Source organism: Coregonus lavaretus (genome assembly GCF_964263955.1).
Source record: "Coregonus lavaretus genome assembly, contig: HAP1_SCAFFOLD_7381, whole genome shotgun sequence".
NCBI classification, from domain to species: Eukaryota; Metazoa; Chordata; class Actinopteri; order Salmoniformes; family Salmonidae; genus Coregonus; species Coregonus lavaretus.
In genome coordinates this window covers 1-27013 of record NW_028156662.1, presented here as the reverse complement: position 1 = coordinate 27013, position 27013 = coordinate 1, and the positions used below count along the sequence as shown (strand labels likewise).

The 27013-nt window shown below is 49.3% G+C and overlaps 1 long non-coding RNA gene across 1 annotated transcript; it reads left to right on the top strand.

The window, feature by feature from the left end:
• The first annotated feature begins 4386 nt into the window (after window positions 1-4386).
• LOC311126109 lies at window positions 4387-13574 on the top strand. Its single transcript, XR_014612947.1, has 4 exons — window positions 4387-4456; window positions 4941-5045; window positions 7116-7272; window positions 13431-13574. It is a non-coding gene; the product is annotated as an uncharacterized lncRNA (long non-coding RNA).
• Window positions 13575-27013: the final 13439 nt, after the last annotated feature.

The following is a 27013-nucleotide window of genomic DNA, read 5'->3' as shown; positions in this document are numbered from 1 at the left end:
TCTCTCCCTGTCTTCTCCCTGGCTCTCTCCCTGTGTTCTCCCTGTCTCACTCCCTGTGTTCTCCCTGGCTCTCTCCCTGTCTCTCTCCCTGTCTCTCTCCCGGTCTCTCTCCCTGTGTTCTCCCTGGCTCTCTCCCTGTATCTCTCCCTGGCTCTCTCCCTGTCTCTCTCCCTGTCTCTCTCCCTGTGTTCTCCCTGGCTCTCTCCCTGTCTCTCTCCCTGTGTTCTCCCTGGCTCTCTCCCTGTGTTCTCCCTGGCTCTCTCCCTGTATCTCTCCCTGGCTCTCTCCCTGTCTTCTCCCTGGCTCTCTCCCTGTCTCTCTCCCTGGCTCTCTCCCTGTCTCTCTCCCTGTCTCTCTCCCGGTCTCTCTCCCTGTGTTCTCCCTGGCTCTCTCCCTGGCTCTCTCCCTGGCTCTCTCCCTGTGTTCTCCCTGTCTCATTCCCTGTGTTCTCCCTGGCTCTCTCCCTGTCTCTCTCCCTGTCTCTCTCCCGGTCTCTCTCCCTGTGTTCTCCCTGGCTCTCTCCCTGTATCTCTCCCTGGCTCTCTCCCTGTCTCTCTCCCTGTCTCTCTCCCTGTGTTCTCCCTGGCTCTCTCCCTGTCTCTCTCCCTGTGTTCTCCCTGGCTCTCTCCCTGTGTTCTCCCTGGCTCTCTCCCTGTCTCTCTCCCTGTCTCTCTCCCGGTCTCTCTCCCTGTGTTCTCCCTGGCTCTCTCCCTGTATCTCTCCCTGGCTCTCTCCCTGTCTCTCTCCCTGTCTCTCTCCCGGTCTCTCTCCCTGTGTTCTCCCTGGCTCTCTCCCTGTCTCTCTCACTGTCTCTCTCCCGGTCTCTCTCCCTGTGTTCTCCCTGGCTCTCTCCCTGTCTCTCTCCCTGGCTCTCTCCCTGGCTCTCTCCCTGGCTCTCTCCCTGTCTCTCTCCCTGTGTTCTCTCTGGCTCTCTCCCTGTGTTCTCCCTGGCTCTCTCCCTGTCTCTCTCCCTGTCTCTCTCCCGGTCTCTCTCCCTGTGTTCTCCCTGGCTCTCTCCCTGTCTCTCTCCCTGGCTCTCTCCCTGGCTCTCTCCCTGGCTCTCTCCCTGTATCTCTCCCTGTATCTCTCCCTGTCTCTCTCCCTGTGTTCTCCCTGGCTCTCTCCCTGTGTTCTCCCTGGCTCTATCCCTGTATCTCTCTCTGGCTCTCTCCCTGGCTCTCTCCCTGGCTCTCTCCCTGGCTCTCTCCCTGGCTCTCTCCCTGGCTCTATCCCTGTATCTCGCTCTGGCTCTCTCCCTGGCTCTCTCCCTGGCTCTCTCCCTGGCTCTCTCCCTGTTTTCTCCCTGGCTCTCTCCCTGTCTCTCTCCCTGTCTCTCTCCCTGTGTTCTCCCTGTCTCTCTCCCTGTGTTCTCCCTGGCTCTCTCCCTGTGTTCTCCCTGGCTCTCTCCCTGGCTCTCTCCCTGGCTCTCTCCCTGTCTCTCTCCCTGGCTCTCTCCCTGTATCTCTCCCTGTCTTCTCCCTGGCTCTCTCCCTGGCTCTCTCCCTGTCTCTCTCCCTGTGTTCTCCCTGTCTCTCTCCCTGTGTTCTCTCTGGCTCTCTCCCTGTATCTCTCCCTGGCTCTCTCCCTGTATCTCTCCCTGTCTCTCTCCCTGTGTTCTCCCTGGCTCTCTCCCTGTCTCTCTCACTGTCTCTCTCCCGGTCTCTCTCCCTGTGTTCTCCCTGGCTCTCTCCCTGTCTCTCTCCCTGGCTCTCTCCCTGGCTCTCTCCCTGTATCTCTCCCTGTATCTCTCCCTGTCTCTCTCCCTGTGTTCTCCCTGGCTCTCTCCCTGGCTCTCTCCCTGTCTTCTCCCTGGCTCTCTCCCTGTGTTCTCCCTGTCTCTCTCCCTGTGTTCTCCCTGTCTCTCTCCCTGGCTCTCTCCCTGTCTCTCTCCCTGTCTCTCTCCCTGGCTCTCTCCCTGGCTCTCTCCCTGTATCTCTCCCTGTATCTCTCCCTGTCTCTCTCCCTGTGTTCTCCCTGTCTCTCTCCCTGTGTTCTCCCTGTCTCTCTCCCTGTGTTCTCCCTGGCTCTCTCCCTGTGTTCTCCCTGGCTCTCTCCCTGTGTTCTCCCTGGCTCTCTCCCTGTGTTCTCCCTGTCTCTCTCCCTGTGTTCTCCCTGGCTCTCTTCCTGTCTCTCTCCCTGTCTCTCTCCCTGTGTTCTCCCTGTCTCTCTCCCTGTGTTCTCCCTGTCTCTCTCCCTGTGTTCTCCCTGTCTCTCTCCCTGTGTTCTCCCTGTCTCTCTCCCTGTGTTCTCCCTGGCTCTCTCCCTGTGTTCTCCCTGGCTCTCTCCCTGTGTTCTCCCTGGCTCTCTCCCTGTGTTCTCCCTGTCTCTCTCCCTGTGTTCTCCCTGGCTCTCTCCCTGTCTCTCTCCCTGGCTCTCTCCCTGTGTTCTCCCTGGCTCTCTCCCTGGCTCTCTCCCTGGCTCTCTCCCTGTCTTCTCCCTGGCTCTCTCCCTGTCTTCTCCCTGGCTCTCTCCCTGTGTTCTCCCTGGCTCTATCCCTGTATCTCTCCCTGGCTCTCTCCCTGGCTCTCTCCCTGGCTCTCTCCCTGTCTTCTCCCTGGCTCTCTCCCTGGCTCTCTCCCTGTGTTCTCCCTGGCTCTATCCCTGTATCTCTCCCTGGCTCTCTCCCTGGCTCTCTCCCTGTCTTCTCCCTGGCTCTCTCCCTGTCTTCTCCCTGTGTTCTCCCTGGCTCTCTCCCTGGCTCTCTCCCTGTGTTCTCCCTGTATCTCTCCCTGTCTTCTCCCTGGCTCTCTCCCTGTCTCTCTCCCTGTGTTCTCCCTGGCTCTCTCCCTGGCTCTCTCCCTGGCTCTCTCCCTGTCTCTCTCCCTGTCTTCTCCCTGGCTCTCTCCCTGTGTTCTCCCTGGCTCTCTCCCTGTGTTCTCCCTGTCTCTCTCCCTGGCTCTCTCCCTGTGTTCTCCCTGGCTCTCTCCCTGGCTCTCTCCCTGGCTCTCTCCCTGTCTTCTCCCTGGCTCTCTCCCTGTGTTCTCCCTGGCTCTATCCCTGTATCTCTCCCTGGCTCTCTCCCTGGCTCTCTCCCTGGCTCTCTCCCTGGCTCTCTCCCTGTCTTCTCCCTGGCTCTCTCCCTGTGTTCTCCCTGGCTCTATCCCTGTATCTCTCCCTGGCTCTCTCCCTGGCTCTCTCCCTGTCTTCTCCCTGGCTCTCTCCCTGGCTCTCTCCCTGGCTCTCTCCCTGGCTCTCTCCCTGTATCTCTCCATGGCTCTCTCCCTGGCTCTCTCCCTGGCTCTCTCCCTGGTTCTCTCCCTGTATCTATCCCTGGCTCACTCCCTGGCTCTCTCCCTGTGTTCTCCCTGGCTCTCTCCCTGTATCTCTCCCTGTCTTCTCCCTGGCTCTCTCCCTGTATCTCTCCCTGGCTCTCTCCCTGTATCTCTCCCTGGCTACTCCCTGGCTCTCTCCCTGGCTCTCTCCCTGTCTTCTCCCTGGTTCTCTCCCTGTCTTCTCCCTGGCTCTCTCCCTGTGTTCTCCCTGGCTCTCTCCCTGTGTTCTCCCTGGCTCTCTCCCTGGCTCTCTCCCTGTCTCTCTCCCTGTATCTCTCCCTGGCTCTCTCCCTGTCTCTCTCCCTGTATCTCTCCCTGGCTCTCTCCCTGTCTCTCTCCCTGGCTCTCTCCCTGGCTCTCTCCCTGGCTCTCTCCCTGGCTCACTCCCTGGCTCTCTCCCTGTCTTCTCCCTGGCTCTCTCCCTGTCTTCTCCCTGGCTCTCTCCCTGTGTTCTCCCTGTATCTCTCCCTGTGTTCTCCCTGTGTTCTCCCTGGCTCTCTCCCTGGCTCTCTCCCTGGCTCTCTCCCTGGCTCTCTCCCTGGCTCACTCCCTGGCTCTCTCCCTGTGTTCTCCCTGGCTCTCTCCCTGTGTTCTCCCCGTGTTCTCCCTGGCTCTCTCCCTGGCTCTCTCCCTGGCTCTCTCCCTGGCTCTCTCCCTGTATCTCTCCCTGGCTCTCTCCCTGTATCTCTCCCTGGCTCTCTCCCTGTATCTCTCCCTGTATCTCTCCCTGTATCTCTCCCTGGCTCTCTCCCTGTCTCTCTCCCTGTCTCTCTCCCTGTCTCTCTCCCTGGCTCTCTCCCTGTCTCTCTCCCTGTCTCTCTCCCTGTATCTCTCCCTGTGTTCTCCCTGGCTCTCTCCCTGGCTCTCTCCCTGGCTCTCTCCCTTGCTCTCTCCCTGGCTCTCTCCCTGTCTCTCTCCCTGTCTCTCTCCCTGGCTCTCTCCCTGTCTCTCTCCCTGGCTCTCTCCCTGGCTCTCTCCCTGTCTCTCTCCCTGTCTCTCTCCCTGGCTCTCTCCCTGGCTCTCTCCCTGACTCTCTCCCTGTCTCTCTCCCTGTCTCTTTCCCTGTTAACCACTGTAGCTAATAACTCTGTCTCTGTCTCTGTCCTGCAGGTGACTCGACCTCTTAGTCACACTAAGAGACAGTTTGATGTGGAGGAGGAGGATGTTGACAAGCTGGCTCTGAGGTGAGTCTGTGTGTCTGTGTGTTCCACGGGGACAGCTTGTGTGTCTACATACAAATAGAATGTCTGTGTACAGCAACTGTATGTGTGTGTGGATGTAGTTGTGTTTGTGTGTTTGTGTGTGTGTGTGGATCTAGTTGTGTGTGTGTGTGTGTGTGTGTGTGTGTGTGTGTGTGTGGATCTAGTTGTGTGTTTGTGTGTTTGTGTGGATCTAGTTGTGTGTTTGTGTGTGTGTGTATGGATCTAGTTGTGTGTGTGTGGATCTAATTGTGTGTGTGTGTGTGTGTGTGTGTGGATCTAGCTGTGTGTGTGTGTGTGTGTGTGTGTGTGTGGATCTAGTTGTGTGTGTGTGTGAGTGTGTGTGTGTGTGTTGTGACTCTGACTGTTGTCTCTCTGTATGTAGGGCTGACCTGTTGTCTCTCTGTATGTAGGGCTGACCTGTTGTCTCTCTGTATGTAGGGCTGACCTGTTGTCTCTCTGTATGTAGGGTTGACCTGTGGAATGCCAGTAACCTGAAGTTCGGTGATGAGTTCCTGGGAGGGGTTCGAGTTCCGCTGAGGACCCTGGGACAGGCTGGGGTCCACGACGCATGGTGAGACACATCCTAACTAATGGCTGCCGTTTTATGGACAGGCTGGGGTCCACGACGCATGGTGAGACACATCCTAACTAATGGCTGCCGTTTTATGGTCTCTTAACCAACCAGGCTGGGACAGGCTGGGGTCCACGACGCATGGTGAGACACATCCTAACTAATGGCTGCCGTTTTATGGACTCTTAACCAACCAGGCTATTTCGTGTGTTTTTTCGCATTGTTTGTCATTTATTTTGTACATAATGATGCAGCTACCGTCTCTTATGACCGAAAAGAGCTTCTGGACATCAGAACAGCGATTACTCACCTTGAACTGGACGAATAATATTTCTTTAATGAGTTGGACGAGAGGGATTTGCTCCAGACACCCGACAGGGCCCTCATCCCCGTCATTCAGTAGAAAGAAAGGAGATATCGCGGAAGGAGATCGGGGTGCCTGGTAAGGAGCCGGCGACGAGTGGCTAATCTGCCTTTGCCATGGATACTATCGGACAATTTACAATCGCTTGATAATAAAGTGGACGAACTACAGGCAGGAATATCCTACCAACGGGACATTAAAAACTGTAATATCTTATGTTTCACCGAGTCGTGGCTGAAGGAAGACATGGATAACATACAGCTGGCGGGTTATACACTGTACCGGCAGGATAGAACAGCTGCCTCTGGTAATTGGTGGCGGTCTATGTATATTTGTAAACAACAGCTGGTGCTGTTGTTTACAAAAAGAAGAGGTAGGGTATCTCATGATAAGCTGTAGACCACACTATTTACCAAGAGAGTTTTCATCTATATTCTTCGTAGCTGTCTATTTACCACATCAAACCGATGCTGGCACTAAGACCGCACTCAATGAACCGTATACGGCCATAAGCAAACAGGAAAATGCTCATCCAGAGGCAGCGCTCCTAGTGGCCGGGGACATTAATGCAGGGAAACTTAAATCCGTTCTACCTAATTTCTACCAGCATGTTAAATGTGCAACCAGAGGGGAAAAAAACTCTAGACCACCTTTACTCCACACACAGAGACGCATACAAAGCTCTCCCTCGCCCTCCATTTGGCAAATCTGACCATAACTCTATCCTCCTGATTCCTGCTTATAAGCAAAAACTGAAGCAGGAAGCACCAGTGACTCGGTTAATAAAAAGGTGGTCAGATGACGCAGATGCTAAGCTACAGGACATGTTTTGCTAGCACAGACTGGATTCTTCTGATGGCATTGAGGAGTACACCACATCAGTCACTGGCTTCATCAATAAGTGCATCGATGACGTACGTACATACCCCAACCAGAAGCCATGGATTACAGGAAACATTTACATTTTAGTCATTTAGCAGACGCTCTTATCCAGAGCCACTTACATGAGCAATTAGGGTTAAGTGCCTTGCTTAAGGGCACATCAACAGATTTTTCACCTAGTTGGCTCGGGGATTAGAACCAGCGACCTTTCGGTTACTGGCACAACGCTCTTAACCACTAAGCCACCTGCCGCCCCTATACATGTCTCACCATGTGTTCTGGACCTCAGTCAGAGACAGACAGAGAGACAGTGATAGAGAGAGACAGTGTGATAGAGAGAGACATTTCACTGCATCGCTATAACGCTATAACAACTGTGTACGTGACCAATAAACGTTGATTTGATCTATCGCTCTCTGTCACAACCCCATCACAATCTCTCACGCTCTCTATCTTTCTCTCTATCTTACTCTCACTCTTAATATTTCTCTCACTCTTGATCTTTCTCTTGATCTTTCTGTTTCTCTCAACAAAGAGATAATGACTTACCTCCCGATCTCTCTCCATCCTCCCCTCTCCCCTTTCTCGCTCTCTCTCTCCATCCTCCCCTCCCCCCTTTCTCTCTCTCTCTCTCCATCCTCCCCTCCTCTCTCTCTCTCTCCCTCCCTCTCTCTCCATCCTCCCCTCCTCTCGCTCTCTCTCTCTCTCTCTCTCTCTCCATCCTCCCCTCCTCTCTCCCTCTCTCTCTCTCTCCATCCTCCCCTCCCTCTCTCTCTCCATCCTCCCCTCCTCTCTCCCTCTCTCTCTCTCTCTCTCCATCCTAGGTACTTTCTGCAGCCCAGGGATAATGGAGGGAAACCAGTGAAGGTGGATGAGCTGGGTTCTCTTCGTTTGAACATTGTTTACACTGAGGACCATGTGTTCCCCTCTGACCACTACAGCCCTCTGAGAGACCTGCTGCTGACCTCCGCTAACGTAAAGGTGAGGGGAGATACTGTAGATACCTCCGCTAACGTAAAGGTGAGGGATAATTCTGTAGATACCTCCGCTAACGTAAAGGTGAGGGGAGATACTGTAGATACCTCCACTAACATAAAGGTGAGGGATAATTCTGTAGATACCTCCGCTAACGTAAAGGTGAGGGGAGATACTGTAGATACCTCCACTAACGTAAAGGTGAGGGATAATTCTGTAGATACCTCCACTAACATAAAGGTGAGGGGGGAGGGATACTGTAGATACCTCCACTAACATAAAGGTGAGGGGAGGATACTGTAGATACCTCCACTAACATAAAGGTGAGGGGGGAGGATACTGTAGATACCTCCACTAACATAAAGGGGAGGGGAGGATACTGTAGATACCTCCACTAACATAAAGGTGAGGGGGGAGGATACTGTAGATACCTCCACTAACATAAAGGGGAGGGGAGGATACTGTAGATACCTCCACTAACATAAAGGTGAGGGGAGGGATACTGTAGATACCTCCACTAACATAAAGGTGAGGGGAGGATACTGTAGATACCTCCACTAACATAAAGGGGAGGGGAGGGATACTGTAGATACCTCCACTAACATAAAGGTGAGGGGAGGGATACTGTAGATACCTCCACTAACATAAAGGGGAGGGGAGGATACTGTAGATACCTCCACTAACATAAAGGTGAGGGGAGGGATACTGTAGATACCTCCACTAACATAAAGGTGAGGGGAGGATACTGTAGATACCTCCACTAACATAAAGGTGAGGGGAGGGATACTGTAGATACCTCCACTAACATAAAGGGGAGGGGAGGATACTGTAGATACCTCCACTAACATAAAGGTGAGGGGAGGATACTGTAGATACCTCCACTAACATAAAGGTGAGGGAGGATACTGTAGATACCTCCACTAACATAAAGGTGAGGAGGGATACTGTAGATACCTCCACTAACATAAAGGTGAGGGGGGGATACTGTAGATACCTCCACTAACATAAAGGTGAGGGGGGGGATACTGTAGATACCTCCACTAACATAAAGGTGAGGGGAGGATACTGTAGATACCTCCACTAACATAAAGGTGAGGGGAGGATACTGTAGATACCTCCACTAACATAAAAGTAAGGGGAGGATACTGTAGATACCTCCACTAACATAAAGGTGAGGGGGGGATACTGTAGATACCTCCACTAACATAAAGGTGAGGGGAGGGATACTGTAGATACCTCCACTAACATAAAGGTGAGGGGAGGATACTGTAGATACCTCCACTAACATAAAGGTGAGGGGAGGATACTGTAGATACCTCCACTAACATAAAGGTGAGGGGAGGATACTGTAGATACCTCCACTAACATAAAGGTGAGGGGAGGATACTGTAGATACCTCCACTAACATAAAGGTGAGGAGGGATACTGTAGATACCTCCACTAACATAAAGGTGAGGGGAGGATACTGTAGATACCTCCACTAACATAAAGGTGAGGGGGGGGGATACTGTAGATACCTCCACTAACATAAAGGTGAGGGGAGGGATACTGTAGATACCTCCACTAACATAAAGGTGAGGGGAGGGATACTGTAGATACCTCCACTAACATAAAGGTGAGGGGAGGATACTGTAGATACCTCCACTAACATAAAGGTGAGGGGAGGGATACTGTAGATACCTCCACTAACATAAAGGTGAGGGGAGGATACTGTAGATACCTCCACTAACATAAAGGGGAGGGGGGAGGATACTGTAGATACCTCCACTAACATAAAGGTGAGGGGAGGATACTGTAGATACCTCCACTAACATAAAGGTGAGGGGAGGATACTGTAGATACCTCCACTAACATAAAGGTGAGGGGAGGATACTGTAGATACCTCCACTAACATAAAGGTGAGGGGAGGATACTGTAGATACCTCCACTAACATAAAGGTGAGGGGGGAGGATACTGTAGATACCTCCACTAACATAAAGGTGAGGGGAGGATACTGTAGATACCTCCACTAACATAAAGGTGAGGGGAGGGATACTGTAGATACCTCCACTAACATAAAGGTGAGGGGAGGATACTGTAGATACCTCCACTAACATAAAGGTGAGGGGAGGGATACTGTAGATACCTCCACTAACATAAAGGTGAGGGGAGGATACTGTAGATACCTCCACTAACATAAAGGTGAGGGGGGAGGATACTGTAGATACCTCCACTAACATAAAGGGGAGGGGGGGGGATACTGTAGATACCTCCACTAACATAAAGGTGAGGGGGGAGGATACTGTAGATACCTCCACTAACATAAAGGTGAGGGGGGGGGGGGGGGATACTGTAGATACCTCCACTAACATAAAGGTGAGGGGGGAGGATACTGTAGATACCTCCACTAACATAAAGGTGAGGGGGGGGGATACTGTAGATACCTCCACTAACATAAAGGTGAGGGGAGGGATACTGTAGATATCTCCACTAACATAAAGGGGAGGGGAGGATACTGTAGATACCTCCACTAACATAAAGGGGAGGGGGGGGGATACTGTAGATACCTCCACTAACATAAAGGTGAGGAGGGATACTGTAGATACCTCCACTAACATAAAGGTGAGGGGGGGGGGATACTGTAGATACCTCCACTAACATAAAGGTGAGGGGAGGATACTGTAGATACCTCCACTAACATAAAGGGGAGGGGGGAGGATACTGTAGATACCTCCACTAACATAAAGGTGAGGGGAGGATACTGTAGATACCTCCACTAACATAAAGGGGAGGGGGGAGGATACTGTAGATACCTCCACTAACATAAAGGTGAGGGGGGGGGGGGGGATACTGTAGATACCTCCACTAACATAAAGGGGAGGGGGGGGGGGGGGGATACTGTAGATACCTCCACTAACATAAAGGTGAGGGGGGGATACTGTAGATACCTCCACTAACATAAAGGTGAGGGGGGGATACTGTAGATACCTCCACTAACATAAAGGTGAGGGGGGGATACTGTAGATACCTCCACTAACATAAAGGGGAGGGGGGGGGGATACTGTAGATACCTCCACTAACATAAAGGTGAGGAGGGATACTGTAGATACCTCCACTAACATAAAGGTGAGGGGGGGGGGATACTGTAGATACCTCCACTAACATAAAGGTGAGGGGGGGGATACTGTAGATACCTCCACTAACATAAAGGTGAGGGGAGGGATACTGTAGATACCTCCACTAACATAAAGGTGAGGGGAGGGATACTGTAGATACCTCCACTAACATAAAGGTGAGGGGAGGATACTGTAGATACCTCCACTAACATAAAGGGGAGGGGAGGATACTGTAGATACCTCCACTAACATAAAGGTGAGGGGAGGGATACTGTAGATACCTCCACTAACATAAAGGGGAGGGGGGAGGATACTGTAGATACCTCCACTAACATAAAGGTGAGGGGGGGATACTGTAGATACCTCCACTAACATAAAGGTGAGGGGAGGATACTGTAGATACCTCCACTAACATAAAGGGGAGGGGGGAGGATACTGTAGATACCTCCACTAACATAAAGGTGAGGGGGGGATACTGTAGATACCTCCACTAACATAAAGGGGAGGGGGGGGGGATACTGTAGATACCTCCACTAACATAAAGGTGAGGAGGGATACTGTAGATACCTCCACTAACATAAAGGTGAGGGGGGGGGGGATACTGTAGATACCTCCACTAACATAAAGGTGAGGGGAGGGATACTGTAGATACCTCCACTAACATAAAGGTGAGGGGAGGGATACTGTAGATACCTCCACTAACATAAAGGTGAGGGGAGGATACTGTAGATACCTCCACTAACATAAAGGGGAGGGGAGGATACTGTAGATACCTCCACTAACATAAAGGTGAGGGGAGGGATACTGTAGATACCTCCACTAACATAAAGGGGAGGGGAGGATACTGTAGATACCTCCACTAACATAAAGGGGAGGGGGGGGGGGGATACTGTAGATACCCCCACTAACATAAAGGTGAGGGGAGGATACTGTAGATACCTCCACTAACATAAAGGGGAGGGGAGGATACTGTAGATACCTCCACTAACATAAAGGGGAGGGGGGGGGGGGATACTGTAGATACCTCCACTAACATAAAGGTGAGGGGGGGGGGGGGGGATACTGTAGATACCTCCACTAACATAAAGGTGAGGGGGAGGATACTGTAGATACCTCCACTAACATAAAGGGGAGGGGAGGATACTGTAGATACCTCCACTAACATAAAGGTGAGGGGAGGATACTGTAGATACCTCCACTAACATAAAGGTGAGGGGGAGGATACTGTAGATACCTCCACTAACATAAAGGGGAGGGGAGGATACTGTAGATACCTCCACTAACATAAAGGTGAGGGGGGGGATACTGTAGATACCTCCACTAACATAAAGGTGAAGAGGGGGGAGGATACTGTAGATACCTCCACTAACATAAAGGTGAGTGGGGGATACTGTAGATACCTCCACTAACATAAAGGTGAGGGGGGGGGGGGGGATACTGTAGATACCTCCACTAACATAAAGGTGAGGGGGGAGGATACTGTAGATACCTCCACTAACATAAAGGTGAGGGGGGGATACTGTAGATACCTCCACTAACATAAAGGTGAGGAGGGATACTGTAGATACCTCCACTAACATAAAGGTGAGGGGAGGGATACTGTAGATACCTCCACTAACATAAAGGTGAGGGGGGGGATACTGTAGATACCTCCACTAACATAAAGGTGAGGGGAGGGATACTGTAGATACCTCCACTAACATAAAGGTGAGGGGAGGGATACTGTAGATACCTCCACTAACATAAAGGTGAGGGGGGGATACTGTAGATACCTCCACTAACATAAAGGTGAGGAGGGATACTGTAGATACCTCCACTAACATAAAGGGGAGGGGGGGGGGGATACTGTAGATACCTCCACTAACATAAAGGTGAGGGGGGGATACTGTAGATACCTCCACTAACATAAAGGTGAGGGGGGGGATACTGTAGATACCTCCACTAACATAAAGGGGAGGGGGGATACTGTAGATACCTCCACTAACATAAAGGGGAGGGGGGGGGATACTGTAGATACCTCCACTAACATAAAGGGGAGGGGAGGATACTGTAGATACCTCCACTAACATAAAGGGGAGGGGAGGGGGGATACTGTAGATACCTCCACTAACATAAAGGGGAGGAGGGAGGGATACTGTAGATACCTCCACTAACATAAAGGTGAGGGGGGGGGGGGATACTGTAGATACCTCCACTAACATAAAGGTGAGGGGAGGGATACTGTAGATACCTCCACTAACATAAAGGTGAGGGAGGATACTGTAGATACCTCCACTAACATAAAGGTGAGGGGGGAGGATACTGTAGATACCTCCACTAACATAAAGGTGAGGGAGGGATACTGTAGATACCTCCACTAACATAAAGGTGAGGGGAGGGATACTGTAGATACCTCCACTAACATAAAGGTGAGGGGAGGATACTGTAGATACCTCCACTAACATAAAGGTGAGGGAGGATACTGTAGATACCTCCACTAACATAAAGGTGAGGGGAGGATACTGTAGATACCTCCACTAACATAAAGGTGAGGGAGGATACTGTAGATACCTCCACTAACGTAAAGGGGAGGGAGGATATTGTAGATACCTCCACTAACATAAAGGTGAGGAGGGGAGGATACTGTAGATACCTCCACTAACATAAAGGTGAGGGAGGATACTGTAGATACCTCCACTAACATAAAGGCGAGGGAGGATACTGTAGATACCTCCACTAACATAAAGGTGAGGGGAGGATACTGTAGATACCTCCACTAACATAAAGGTGAGGGAGGATACTGTAGATACCTCCACTAACATAAAGGTGAGGGGAGGATACTGTAGATACCTCCACTAACATAAAGGTGAAGGGAGGATACTGTAGATACCTCCACTAACATAAAGGTGAGGAGGGAGGATACTGTAGATACCTCTACTAACATAAAGGTGAGGAGGGATACTGTAGATACCTCCACTAACATAAAGGTGAAGGGAGGATACTGTAGATACCTCCACTAACATAAAGGTGAGGGGAGGATACTGTAGGTACTTTGTGTGTGACGCGTGTATCCCCCTCTCCCCTCCCAGCCGGTGTCGGCATCTGCGGCCCATATCCTAGGGGAGGTCTGCAGGGAGAAACAGGAAGCAGCTATCCCATTGGTCCGTCTGTTCCTTCACTATGGAAACATCCTGCCTTTCCTCAGTGCCATCGCCCACGCAGAGGTCAACCGCACACAGTAAGAACACACACACACACAGAGGTCAACCGCACACACTCTTAGAAAAAAAAGAGTTCCAAAAGGGTTATTCAACTGTCCCCATAGGAGAACCCTTTTTGATTCCAGGTAGAACCCTTTTGGGTTCCAGGTAGAACCCTCTGTGGAAATGGTTCTACATAGAACCCCAAAAGGTTCTACCTGGAACCAAAAAGGGTTCTCCTATGGGGACAGTTGAATAACCCTTTTAGGTTCTAGTGCACAGTAAAATAGACACACACACACACACACACACACACAGGTCAACCGCACACAGTTAGCATCCACGACTGAGCATCATCACAGTACAGACCACCAACCTAGACTCACAGTACAGACCACCAACCTAGACTCACAGAACAGACCACCAACCTAGACTCACAGAACAGAACACCAACCTAGACTCACAGAACAGACCACCAACCTAGACTCACAGAACAGACCACCAACCTAGACTCACAGAACAGACCACCAACCTAGACTCACAGAACAGACCACCAACCTAGACTCACAGTACAGACCACCAACCTAGACTCACAGAACAGACCACCAGCCTAGACTCACAGAACAGACCACCAACCTAGACTCACAGAACAGACCACCAACCTAGGCTCACAGTACAGACCACCAACCTAGACTCACAGTACTGACCACCAACCTAGACTCACAGAACAGACCACCAACCTAGACTCACAGTACTGACCACCATCACAGTACTGAACACCAACCTAGACTCACAGAACAGACCACCAACCTAGACTCACAGAACAGACCACCAACCTAGACTCACAGTACAGACCACCAACCTAGACGCACAGTACTGACCACCATCACAGTACTGACCACCAACCTAGACTCACAGTACTGACCACCATCACAGTACTGACCACCATCACAGTACTGACCACCAACCTAGACTCACAGTACTGACCACCATCACAGTACTGACCACCAACCTAGACTCACAGTACTGACCACCATCACAGTACTGACCACCATCACAGTACTGACCACCAACCTAGACTCACAGCACACACCATGTCTCCCAGTGTCTAGTTTAGACAGATCTGGGGTTAAGAGGGGTGTTTTTTCTCGTTTCTGAATTCACTCTCTGGCCTACAAGGGTTCAGCATGGACAGGCCAGAGAAAAGGCTTGGTCTGGGAGAGAGGATGATGTTTAGTCTGGTTGGTCTGGGAGAGAGGATGTTGTTTAGTCTAGTTGGTCTGGGAGAGAGAGGATGTTGTTTAGTCTAGTTGGTCTGGGAGAGAGGATGTTGTTTAGTCTAGTTGGTCTGGGAGAGAGGATGTTGTTTAGTCTGGTGGTCCTGTGGTCTGGGAGAGAGGATGTTGTTTAGTCTAGTTGGTCTGGGAGAGGATGTTGTTTAGTCTAGTTGGTCTGGGAGAGAGGATGTTGTTTAGTTTAGTTGGTCTGGGAGAGAGGATGTTGTTTAGTCTGGTTGGTCTGGGAGAGAGGATGTTGTTTAGTCTGGTTGGTCTGGGAGAGAGGATGTTGTTTAGTCTGGTTGGTCTGGGAGAGAGGATGTTGTTTAGTCTAGTTGGTCTGGGAGAGAGGATGTTGTTTAGTCTAGTTGGTCTGGGAGAGAGGATGTTGTTTAGTATAGTTGGTCTGGGAGAGAGGATGTTGTTTAGTCTGGTGGTCCTGTGGTCTGGGAGAGAGGATGTTGTTTAGTCTAGTTGGTCTGGGAGAGAGGATGTTGTTTAGTCTGGTTGGTCTGGGAGAGAGGATGTTGTTTAGTCTAGTTGGTCTGGGAGAGAGGATGTTGTTTAGTCTGGTTGGTCTGGGAGAGAGGATGTTGTTTAGTCTAGTTGGTCTGGGAGAGAGGATGTTGTTTAGTCTGGTTGGTCTGGGAGAGAGGATGTTGTTTAGTCTGGTTGGTCTGGGAGAGAGGATGTTGTTTAGTCTGGTTGGTCTGGGAGAGAGGATGTTGTTTAGTCTAGTTGGTCTGGGAGAGAGGATGTTGTTTAGTCTAGTTGGTCTGGGAGAGAGGATGTTGTTTAGTCTGGTTGGTCTGGGAGAGAGGATGTTGTTTAGTCTAGTTGGTCTGGGAGAGAGGATGTTGTTTAGTCTAGTTGGTCTGGGAGAGAGGATGTTGTTTAGTCTAGTTGGTCTGGGAGAGAGGATGTTGTTTAGTCTGGTTGGTCTGGGAGAGAGGATGTTGGTTAGTCTGGTTGGTCTGGGAGAGAGGATGTTGTTTAGTCTGGTTGGTCTTGGAGAGAGGATGTTGTTTAGTCTGGTTGGTCTGGGAGAGAGGATGTTGTTTAGTCTGGTGGTCCTGTGGTCTGGGAGAGAGGATGTTGTTTAGTCTGGTTGGTCTGGGAGAGAGGATGTTGTTTAGTCTGGTTGGTCTGGGAGAGAGGATGTTGTTTAGTCTAGTTGGTCTGGAGAAAGGATGTTGTTTAGTCTAGTTGGTCTGGGAGAGAGGATGTTGTTTAGTCTGGTTGGTCTGGGAGAGAGGATGTTGTTTAGTCTGGTTGGTCTGGGAGAGAGGATGTTGTTTAGTCTGGTTGGTCTGAGAGAGAGGATGTTGTTTAGTCTAGTTGGTCTGGAGAGAGGATGTTGTTTAGTCTAGTTGGTCTGGGAGAGAGGATGTTGTTTAGTCTAGTTGGTCTGGGAGAGAGGATGTTGTTTAGTCTGGTTGGTCTGAGAGAGAGGATGTTGTTTAGTCTGGTTGGTCTGGGAGAGAGGATGTTGTTTAGTCTGGTTGGTCTGGGAGAGAGGATGTTGTTTAGTCTAGTTGGTCTGGGAGAGAGGATGTTGTTTAGTATAGTTGGTCTGGGAGAGAGGATGTTGTTTAGTCTAGTTGGTCTGGGAGAGAGGATGTTGTTTAGTCTAGTTGGTCTGGAGAGAGGATGTTGTTTAGTCTGGTTGGTCTGGAAGAGAGGATGTTGTTTAGTCTAGTTGGTCTGGGAGAGAGGATGTTGTTTAGTCTGGTTGGTCTGGGAGAGAGGATGTTGTTTAGTCTAGTTGGTCTGGGAGAGAGGATGTTGTTTAGTCTAGTTGGTCTGGGAGAGAGGATGTTGTTTAGTCTGGTTGGTCTGGGAGAGAGGATGTTGTTTAGTCTGGTTGGTCTGGGAGAGAGGATGTTGTTTAGTCTAGTTGGTCTGGGAGAGAGGATGTTGTTTAGTCTAGTTGGTCTGGGAGACAGGATGTTGTTTAGTCTAGTTGGTCTGGGAGAGAGGATGTTGTTTAGTCTGGTTGGTCTGGGAGAGAGGATGTTGTTTAGTCTGGTTGGTCTGTGAGAGAGGATGTTGTTTAGTCTAGTTGGTCTGGGAGAGAGGATGTTGTTTAGTCTAGTTGGTCTGGAGAGAGGATGTTGTTTAGTCTGGTTGGTCTGGGAGAGAGAGGATGTTGTTTAGTCTAGTTGGTCTGGGAGATAGGGTGTTGTTTAGTCTGGTTGGTCTGGGAGAGAGGATGTTGTTTAGTCTGGTTGGTCTGAGAGAGAGGATGTTGTTTAGTCTGGTTGGTCTGGGAGAGAGGATGTTGTTTAGTCTGGTTTGTCTGAGAGAGAGGATGTTGTTTAGTCTAGTTGGTCTGGGAGAGAGGATGTTGTTTAGTCTAGTTGGTCTGGGAGAGAGGATGTTGTTTAGTCTGGTTGGTCTGGGAGAGAGGATGTTGTTTAGTCTGGTTGGTCTGGGAGAGAGGATGTTGTTTAGTCTAGTTGGTCTGGGAGAGAGGATGTTGTTTAGTCTAGTTGGTCTGGGAGACAGGATGTTGTTTAGTCTAGTTGGTCTGGAGAGAGGATGTTGTTTAGTCTGGTTGGTCTGGGAGAGAGAGGATGTTGTTTAGTCTAGTTGGTCTGGGAGATAGGGTGTTGTTTAGTCTGGTTGGTCTGGGAGAGAGGATGTTGTTTAGTCTGGTTGGTCTGAGAGAGAGGATGTTGTTTAGTCTGGTTGGTCTGGGAGAGAGGATTTTGTTTAGTCTGGTTTGTCTGAGAGAGAGGATGTTGTTTAGTCTAGTTGGTCTGGGAGAGAGGATGTTGTTTAGTCTGGTTGGTCTGGGAGAGAGGATGTTGTTTAGTCTAGTTGGTCTGGGAGAGAGGATGTTGTTTAGTCTGGTTGGTCTGGGAGAGAGGATGTTGTTTAGTCTAGTTGGTCTGGGAGAGAGGATGTTGTTTAGTCTGGTTGGTCTGGGAGAGAGGATGTTGTTTAGTCTGGTTGGTCTGGGAGAGAGGATGTTGTTTAGTCTAGTTGGTCTGGGAGAGAGGATGTTGTTTAGTCTGGTTGGTCTGGGAGAGAGGATGTTGTTTAGTCTGGTTGGTCTGGGAGAGAGGATGTTGTTTAGTCTAGTTGGTCTGGAGAGAGGATGTTGTTTAGTCTAGTTGGTCTGGGAGAGAGGATGTTGTTTAGTCCAGTTGGTCTGGGAGAGAGGATGTTGTTTAGTCTAGTTGGTCTGGGAGAGAGGGTGTTGTTTAGTCTGGTTGGTCTGGGAGAGAGGATGTTGTTTAGTCTGGTTGGTCTTGGAGAGAGGATGTTGTTTAGTCTAGTTGGTCTGGGAGAGAGGATGTTGTTTAGTCTGGTTGGTCTGGGAGAGAGGATGTTGTTTAGTCTAGTTGGTCTGGGAGAGAGGATGTTGTTTAGTCTGGTGGTCCTGTGGTCTGGGAGAGAGGATGTTGTTTAGTCTGGTTGGTCTGGGAGAGAGGATGTTGTTTAGTCTGGTGGTCCTGTGGTCTGGGAGAGAGGATGTTGTTTAGTCTGGTTGGTCTGGGAGAGAGGATGTTGTTTAGTCTAGTTGGTCTGGGAGAGAGGATGTTGTTTAGTCTAGTTGGTCTGGGAGAGAGGATGTTGTTTAGTCTAGTTGGTCTGGGAGAGAGGATGTTGTTTAGTCTGGTTGGTCTGGGAGAGAGGATGTTGTTTAGTCTAGTTGGTCTGGGAGAGAGGATGTTGTTTAGTCTAGTTGGTCTGGGAGAGAGGATGTTGTTTAGTCTAGTTGGTCTGGGAGAGAGGATGTTTTTTAGTCTAGTTGGTCTGGGAGAGTGGATGTTGTTTAGTCTGGTTGGTCTGGGAGAGAGGATGTTGTTTAGTCTAGTTGGTCTGGGAGAGAGGATGTTGTTTAGTCTAGTTGGTCTGGGAGAGAGGATGTTGTTTAGTCTGGTTGGTCTGGGAGAGAGGATGTTGTTTAGTCTGGTTGGTCTGGGAGATAGGATGTTGTTTAGTCTAGTTGGTCTGCTTGGTCTGGGAGAGAGGATGTTGTTTAGTCTGGTTGGTCTGGGAGAGAGGATGTTGTTTAGTCTGGTTGGTCTGGGAGAGAGGATGTTGTTTAGTCTGGTTGGTCTGGGAGAGAGGATGTTGTTTAGTCTGGTTGGTCTGAGAGAGAGGATGTTGTTTAGTCTAGTTGGTCTGGGAGAGAGGATGTTGTTTAGTATGGTTGGTCTGGGAGAGAGGATGTTGTTTAGTCTGGTTGGTCTGTGAGAGAGGTTGTTGTTTAGTCTAGTTGGTCTGGGAGAGAGGATGTTGTTTAGTCTAGTTGGTCTGGAGAGAGGATGTTGTTTAGTCTGGTTGGTCTGGGAGAGAGAGGATGTTGTTTAGTCTAGTTGGTCTGGGAGAGAGGATGTTGTTTAGTCTGGTTGGTCTGGGAGAGAGGATGTTGTTTAGTCTGGTTGGTCTGAGAGAGAGGATGTTGTTTAGTCTGGTTGGTCTGGGAGAGAGGATGTTGTTTAGTCTGGTTTGTCTGAGAGAGAGGATGTTGTTTAGTCTAGTTGGTCTGGGAGAGAGGATGTTGTTTAGTCTGGTTGGTCTGTGAGAGAGGATGTTGTTTAGTCTAGTTGGTCTGGGAGAGAGGATGTTGTTTAGTCTGGTTGGTCTGGGGAGAGAGGATGTTGTTTAGTCTAGTTGGTCTGGGAGAGAGGATGTTGTTTAGTCTGGTTGGTCTGGGAGAGAGGATGTTGTTTAGTCTGGTTGGTCTGGGAGAGAGGATGTTGTTTAGTCTAGTTGGTCTGGGAGAGAGGATGTTGTTTAGTCTGGTTGGTCTGGGAGAGAGGATGTTGTTTAGTCTAGTTGGTCTGGGAGAGAGGATGTTGTTTAGTCTGGTTGGTCTGGGAGAGAGGATGTTGTTTAGTCTAGTTGGTCTGGGAGAGAGGATGTTGTTTAGTCTAGTTGGTCTGGGAGAGAGGATGTTGTTTAGTCTAGTTGGTCTGGAGAGAGGATGTTGTTTAGTCTGGTTGGTCTGGGAGAGAGGATGTTGTTTAGTCTAGTTGGTCTGGGAGAGAGGATGTTGTTTAGTCTAGTTGGTCTGGGAGAGAGGATGTTGTTTAGTCTAGTTGGTCTGGAGAGAGGATGTTGTTTAGTCTAGTTGGTCTGGGAGAGAGGATGTTGTTTAGTCTAGTTGGTCTGGGAGAGAGGATGTTGTTTAGTCTAGTTGGTCTGGGAGAGAGGATGTTGTTTAGTCTAGTTGGTCTGGGAGAGAGGATGTTGTTTAGTCTGGTTGGTCTGGGAGAGAGGATGTTGTTTAGTCTAGTTGGTCTGGGAGAGAGGATGTTGTTTAGTCTGGTTGGTCTGGGAGAGAGGATGTTGTTTAGTCTGGTGGTCCTGTGGTCTGGGAGAGAGGATGTTGTTTAGTCTAGTTGGTCTGGGAGAGAGGATGTTGTTTAGTCTGGTTGGTCTGGGAGAGAGGATGTTGTTTAGTCTGGTTGGTCTGGGAGAGAGGATGTTGTTTAGTCTGGTTGGTCTGGGAGAGAGGATGTTGTTTAGTCTGGTGGTCCTGTGGTCTGGGAGAGAGGATGTTGTTTAGTCTAGTTGGTCTGGGAGAGAGGATGTTGTTTAGTCTAGTTGGTCTGGAGAGAGGATGTTGTTTAGTCTAGTTGGTCTGGGAGAGAGGATGTTGTTTAGTCTAGTTGGTCTGGGAGAGAGGATGTTGTTTAGTCTAGTTGGTCTGGGAGAGAGGATGTTGTTTAGTCTGGTTGGTCTGGGAGAGAGGATGTTGTTTAGTCTAGTTGGTCTGGGAGAGAGGATGTTGTTTAGTCTGGTTGGTCTGGGAGAGAGGATGTTGTTTAGTCTAGTTGGTCTGGGAGAGAGGATGTTGTTTAGTCTGGTTGGTCTGGGAGAGAGGATGTTGTTTAGTCTGGTTGGTCTGGGAGAGAGGATGTTGTTTAGTCTGGTTGGTCTGGGAGAGAGGATGTTGTTTAGTCTAGTTGGTCTGGGAGAGAGGATGTTGTTTAGTCTAGTTGGTCTGGGAGAGAGGATGTTGTTTAGTCTGGTTGGTCTGGGAGAGAGGATGTTGTTTAGTCTAGTTGGTCTGGAGAGAGGATGTTGTTTAGTCTAGTTGGTCTGGGAGAGAGGATGTTGTTTAGTCTAGTTGGTCTGGGAGAGAGGATGTTGTTTAGTCTGGTTGGTCTGGGAGAGAGGATGTTGGTTAGTCTGGTTGGTCTGGGAGAGAGGATGTTGTTTAGTCTGGTTGGTCTGGGAGAGAGGATGTTGTTTAGTCTAGTTGGTCTGGAGAGAGGATGTTGTTTAGTCTGTTGGTCCTGTGGTCTGGAGAGAGGATGTTGTTTAGTCTGGTTGGTCTGGAGAGAGGATGTTGTTTAGTCTGGTTGGTCTGGGGAGAGAGGATGTTGTTTAGTCTAGTTGGTCTGGAGAAAGGATGTTGTTTAGTATAGTTGGTCTGGGAGAGAGGATGTTGTTTAGTCTGGTTGGTCTGGGAGAGAGGATGTTGTTTAGTCTGGTTGGTCTGGGAGAGAGGATGTTGTTTAGTCTGGTTGGTCTGAGAGAGGGATGTTGTTTAGTCTAGTTGGTCTGGAGAGAGGATGTTGTTTAGTCTAGTTGGTCTGGGAGAGAGGATGTTTGTTTAGTCTAGTTGGTCTGGGAGAGAGGATGTTGTTTAGTCTGGTTGGTCTGGGAGAGAGGATGTGTTTAGTCTGGTTGGTCTGGGAGAGAGGATGTTGTTTAGTCTGGTTGGTCTGGGAGAGAGGATGTTGTTTAGTCTAGTTGGTCTGGGAGAGAGGATGTTGTTTAGTATAGTTGGTCTGGGAGAGAGGATGTTGTTTAGTCTAGTTGGTCTGGGAGAGAGGATGTTGTTTAGTCTAGTTGGTCTGGAGAGAGGATGTTGTTTAGTCTGGTTGGTCTGGGAGAGAGGATGTTGTTTAGTCTAGTTGGTCTGGGAGAGAGGATGTTGTTTAGTCTGGTTGGTCTGGGAGAGAGGATGTTGTTTAGTCTAGTTGGTCTGGGAGAGAGGATGTTGTTTAGTCTAGTTGGTCTGGAGAGAGGATGTTGTTTAGTCTGGTTGGTCTGGGAGAGAGGATGTTGTTTAGTCTGGTTGGTCTGGGAGAGAGGATGTTGTTTAGTCTAGTTGGTCTGGGAGAGAGGATGTTGTTTAGTCTAGTTGGTCTGGGAGACAGGATGTTGTTTAGTCTAGTTGGTCTGGGAGAGAGGATGTTGTTTAGTCTGGTTGGTCTGGGAGAGAGGATGTTGTTTAGTCTGGTTGGTCTGTGAGAGAGGATGTTGTTTAGTCTAGTTGGTCTGGGAGAGAGGATGTTGTTTAGTCTAGTTGGTCTGGAGAGAGGATGTTGTTTAGTCTGGTTGGTCTGGGAGAGAGGATGTTGTTTAGTCTAGTTGGTCTGGAGAGAGAGGATGTTGTTTAGTCTGGTTGGTCTGGGAGAGAGGATGTTGTTTAGTCTGGTTGGTCTGAGAGAGAGGATGTTGTTTAGTCTGGTTGGTCTGGGAGAGAGGATGTTGTTTAGTCTGGTTTGTCTGGGAGAGAGGATGTTGTTTAGTCTAGTTGGTCTGGGAGAGAGGATGTTGTTTAGTCTAGTTGGTCTGGGAGAGAGGATGTTGTTTAGTCTGGTTGGTCTGGGAGAGAGGATGTTGTTTAGTCTGGTTGGTCTGGGAGAGAGGATGTTGTTTAGTCTAGTTGGTCTGGGAGAGAGGATGTTGTTTAGTCTAGTTGGTCTGGGAGACAGGATGTTGTTTAGTCTAGTTGGTCTGGAGAGAGGATGTTGTTTAGTCTGGTTGGTCTGGGAGAGAGAGGATGTTGTTTAGTCTAGTTGGTCTGGGAGATAGGGTGTTGTTTAGTCTGGTTGGTCTGGGAGAGAGGATGTTGTTTAGTCTGGTTGGTCTGAGAGAGAGGATGTTGTTTAGTCTGGTTGGTCTGGGAGAGAGGATGTTGTTTAGTCTGGTTTGTCTGAGAGAGAGGATGTTGTTTAGTCTAGTTGGTCTGGGAGAGAGGATGTTGTTTAGTCTGGTTGGTCTGGGAGAGTGGATGTTGTTTAGTCTAGTTGGTCTGGGAGAGAGGATGTTGTTTAGTCTGGTTGGTCTGGGAGAGAGGATGTTGTTTAGTCTAGTTGGTCTGGGAGAGAGGATGTTGTTTAGTCTGGTTGGTCTGGGAGAGAGGATGTTGTTTAGTCTGTTGGTCTGGGAGAGAGGATGTTGTTTAGTCTAGTTGGTCTGGGAGAGAGGATGTTGTTTAGTCTGGTTGGTCTGGGAGAGAGGATGTTGTTTAGTCTGGTTGGTCTGGGAGAGAGGATGTTGTTTAGTCTAGTTGGTCTGGAGAGAGGATGTTGTTTAGTCTAGTTGGTCTGGGAGAGAGGATGTTGTTTAGTCCAGTTGGTCTGGAGAGAGGATGTTGTTTAGTCTAGTTGGTCTGGGAGAGAGGGTGTTTGTTTAGTCTGGTTGGTCTGGGAGAGAGGATGTTGTTTAGTCTGGTTGGTCTTGGAGAGAGGATGTTGTTTAGTCTAGTTGGTCTGGGAGAGAGGATGTTGTTTAGTCTGGTTGGTCTGGGAGAGAGGATGTTGTTTAGTCTAGTTGGTCTGGGAGAGAGGATGTTGTTTAGTCTGGTGGTCCTGTGGTCTGGGAGAGAGGATGTTGTTTAGTCTGGTTGGTCTGGGAGAGAGGATGTTGTTTAGTCTGGTGGTCCTAGTGGTCTGGGAGAGAGGATGTTGTTTAGTCTGGTTGGTCTGGGAGAGAGGATGTTGTTTAGTCTAGTTGGTCTGGGAGAGAGGATGTTGTTTAGTCTAGTTGGTCTGGGAGAGAGGATGTTGTTTAGTCTAGTTGGTCTGGGAGAGAGGATGTTGTTTAGTCTGGTTGGTCTGGGAGAGAGGATGTTGTTTAGTCTAGTTGGTCTGGTGAGAGAGGATGTTGTTTAGTCTAGTTGGTCTGGGAGAGAGGATGTTGTTTAGTCTAGTTGGTCTGGGAGAGAGGATGTTTTTTAGTCTAGTTGGTCTGGGAGAGTGGATGTTGTTTAGTCTGGTTGGTCTGGGAGAGAGGATGTTGTTTAGTCTAGTTGGTCTGGGAGAGAGGATGTTGTTTAGTCTAGTTGGTCTGGGAGAGAGGATGTTGTTTAGTCTGGTTGGTCTGGGAGAGAGGATGTTGTTTAGTCTGGTTGGTCTGGGAGATAGGATGTTGTTTAGTCTGGTTGGTCTGGGAGAGAGGATGTTGTTTAGTCTGGTTGGTCTGGGAGAGAGGATGTTGTTTAGTCTGGTTGGTCTGGGAGAGAGGATGTTGTTTAGTCTGGTTGGTCTGGGAGAGAGGATGTTGTTTAGTCTGGTTGGTCTGAGAGAGAGGATGTTGTTTAGTCTGGTTTGGGTCTGGGAGAGAGGATGTTGTTTAGTATGGTTGGTCTGGGAGAGAGGATGTTGTTTAGTCTGGTTGGTCTGTGAGAGAGGTTGTTGTTTAGTCTAGTTGGTCTGGGAGAGAGGATGTTGTTTAGTCTAGTTGGTCTGGAGAGAGGATGTTGTTTAGTCTGGTTGGTCTGGGAGAGAGAGGATGTTGTTTAGTCTAGTTGGTCTGGGAGAGAGGATGTTGTTTAGTCTGGTTGGTCTGGGAGAGAGGATGTTGTTTAGTCTGGTTGGTCTGAGGAGAGAGGATGTTGTTTAGTCTGGTTGGTCTGGGAGAGAGGATGTTGTTTAGTCTGGTTTGTCTGAGAGAGAGGATGTTGTTTAGTCTAGTTGGTCTGGGAGAGAGGATGTTGTTTAGTCTGGTTGGTCTGTGAGAGAGGATGTTGTTTAGTCTAGTTGGTCTGGGAGAGAGGATGTTGTTTAGTCTGGTTGGTCTGGGAGAGAGGATGTTGTTTAGTCTAGTTGGTCTGGGAGAGAGGATGTTGTTTAGTCTGGTTGGTCTGGGAGAGAGGATGTTGTTTAGTCTGGTTGGTCTGGGAAAGAGGATGTTGTTTAGTCTAGTTGGTCTGGGAGAGAGGATGTTGTTTAGTCTGGTTGGTCTGGGAGAGAGGATGTTGTTTAGTCTAGTTGGTCTGGGAGAGAGGATGTTGTTTAGTCTGGTTGGTCTGGGAGAGAGGATGTTGTTTAGTCTAGTTGGTCTGGAGAGAGGATGTTGTTTAGTCTAGTTGGTCTGGGAGAGAGGATGTTGTTTAGTCTAGTTGGTCTGGGAGAGAGGATGTTGTTTAGTCTGGTTGGTCTGGGAGAGAGGATGTTGTTTAGTCTAGTTGGTCTGGGAGAGAGGATGTTGTTTAGTCTAGTTGGTCTGGAGAGAGGATGTTGTTTAGTCTAGTTGGTCTGGAGAGAGGATGTTGTTTAGTCTAGTTGGTCTGGGAGAGAGGATGTTGTTTAGTCTAGTTGGTCTGGGAGAGAGGATGTTGTTTAGTCTAGTTGGTCTGGGAGAGAGGATGTTGTTTAGTCTAGTTGGTCTGGGAGAGAGGATGTTGTTTAGTCTGGTTGGTCTGGGAGAGAGGATGTTGTTTAGTCTAGTTGGTCTGGAGAGAGGATGTTGTTTAGTCTGGTTGGTCTGGGAGAGAGGATGTTGTTTAGTCTGGTGGTCCTGTGGTCTGGGAGAGAGGATGTTGTTTAGTCTAGTTGGTCTGGGAGAGAGGATGTTGTTTAGTCTGGTTGGTCTGGGAGAGAGGATGTTGTTTAGTCTGGTTGGTCTGGGAGAGAGGATGTTGTTTAGTCTGGTTGGTCTGGGAGAGAGGATGTTGTTTAGTCTGGTGGTCCTGTGGTCTGGGAGAGAGGATGTTGTTTAGTCTAGTTGGTCTGGGAGAGAGGATGTTGTTTAGTCTAGTTGGTCTGGAGAGAGGATGTTGTTTAGTCTAGTTGGTCTGGGAGAGAGGATGTTGTTTAGTCTAGTTGGTCTGGGAGAGAGGATGTTGTTTAGTCTAGTTGGTCTGGGAGAGAGGATGTTGTTTAGTCTGGTTGGTCTGGGAGAGAGGATGTTGTTTAGTCTAGTTGGTCTGGGAGAGAGGATGTTGTTTAGTCTGGTTGGTCTGGGAGAGAGGATGTTGTTTAGTCTGGTTGGTCTGGGAGAGAGGATGTTGTTTAGTCTGGTTGGTCTGGGAGAGAGGATGTTGTTTAGTCTGGTTGGTCTGGGAGAGAGGATGTTGTTTAGTCTGGTGGTCCTGTGGTCTGGGAGAGAGGATGTTGTTTAGTCTAGTTGGTCTGGGAGAGAGGATGTTGTTTAGTCTGGTTGGTCTGGGAGAGAGGATGTTGTTTAGTCTAGTTGGTCTGGGAGAGAGGATGTTGTTTAGTCTGGTTGGTCTGGGAGAGAGGATGTTGTTTAGTCTGGTTGGTCTGGGAGAGAGGATGTTGTTTAGTCTGGTTGGTCTGGGAGAGAGGATGTTGTTTAGTCTGGTTGGTCTGGGAGAGAGGATGTTGTTTAGTCTAGTTGGTCTGGGAGAGAGGATGTTGTTTAGTCTGGTTGGTCTGGGAGAGAGGATGTTGTTTAGTCTAGTTGGTCTGGGAGAGAGGATGTTGTTTAGTCTGGTTGGTCTGGAGAGAGGATGTTGTTTAGTCTAGTTGGTCTGGGAGAGAGGATGTTGTTTAGTCTAGTTGGTCTGGGAGAGAGGATGTTGTTTAGTCTAGTTGGTCTGGGAGAGAGGATGTTGTTTAGTCTGGTTGGTCTGAGAGAGAGGATGTTGTTTAGTCTGGTTGGTCTGGGAGAGAGGATGTTGTTTAGTCTGGTGGTCCTGTGGTCTGGGAGAGAGGATGTTGGTTAGTCTAGTTGGTCTGGGAGAGAGGATGTTGTTTAGTCTAGTTGGTCTGGGAGAGAGGATGTTGTTTAGTGTAGTTGGTCTGGGAGAGAGGATGTTGTTTAGTCTGGTTGGTCTGGGAGAGAGGATGTTGTTTAGTCTGGTTGGTCTGGGAGAGAGGATGTTGTTTAGTCTAGTTGGTCTGGGAGAGAGGATGTTGTTTAGTCTAGTTGGTCTGGGAGAGAGGATGTTGTTTAGTCTAGTTGGTCTGGGAGAGAGGATGTTGTTTAGTCTAGTTGGTCTGGGAGAGAGGATGTTGTTTAGTGTAGTTGGTCTGGGAGAGAGGATGTTGTTTAGTCTGGTTGGTCTGGGAGAGAGGATGTTGTTTAGTCTAGTTGGTCTGGGAGAGAGGATGTTGTTTAGTCTGGTTGGTCTGGGAGAGAGGATGTTGTTTAGTCTAGTTGGTCTGGGAGAGAGGATGTTGTTTAGTCTAGTGGTCCTGTGGTCTGGAGAGAGGATGTTGTTTAGTCTAGTTGGTCTGGGAGAGAGGA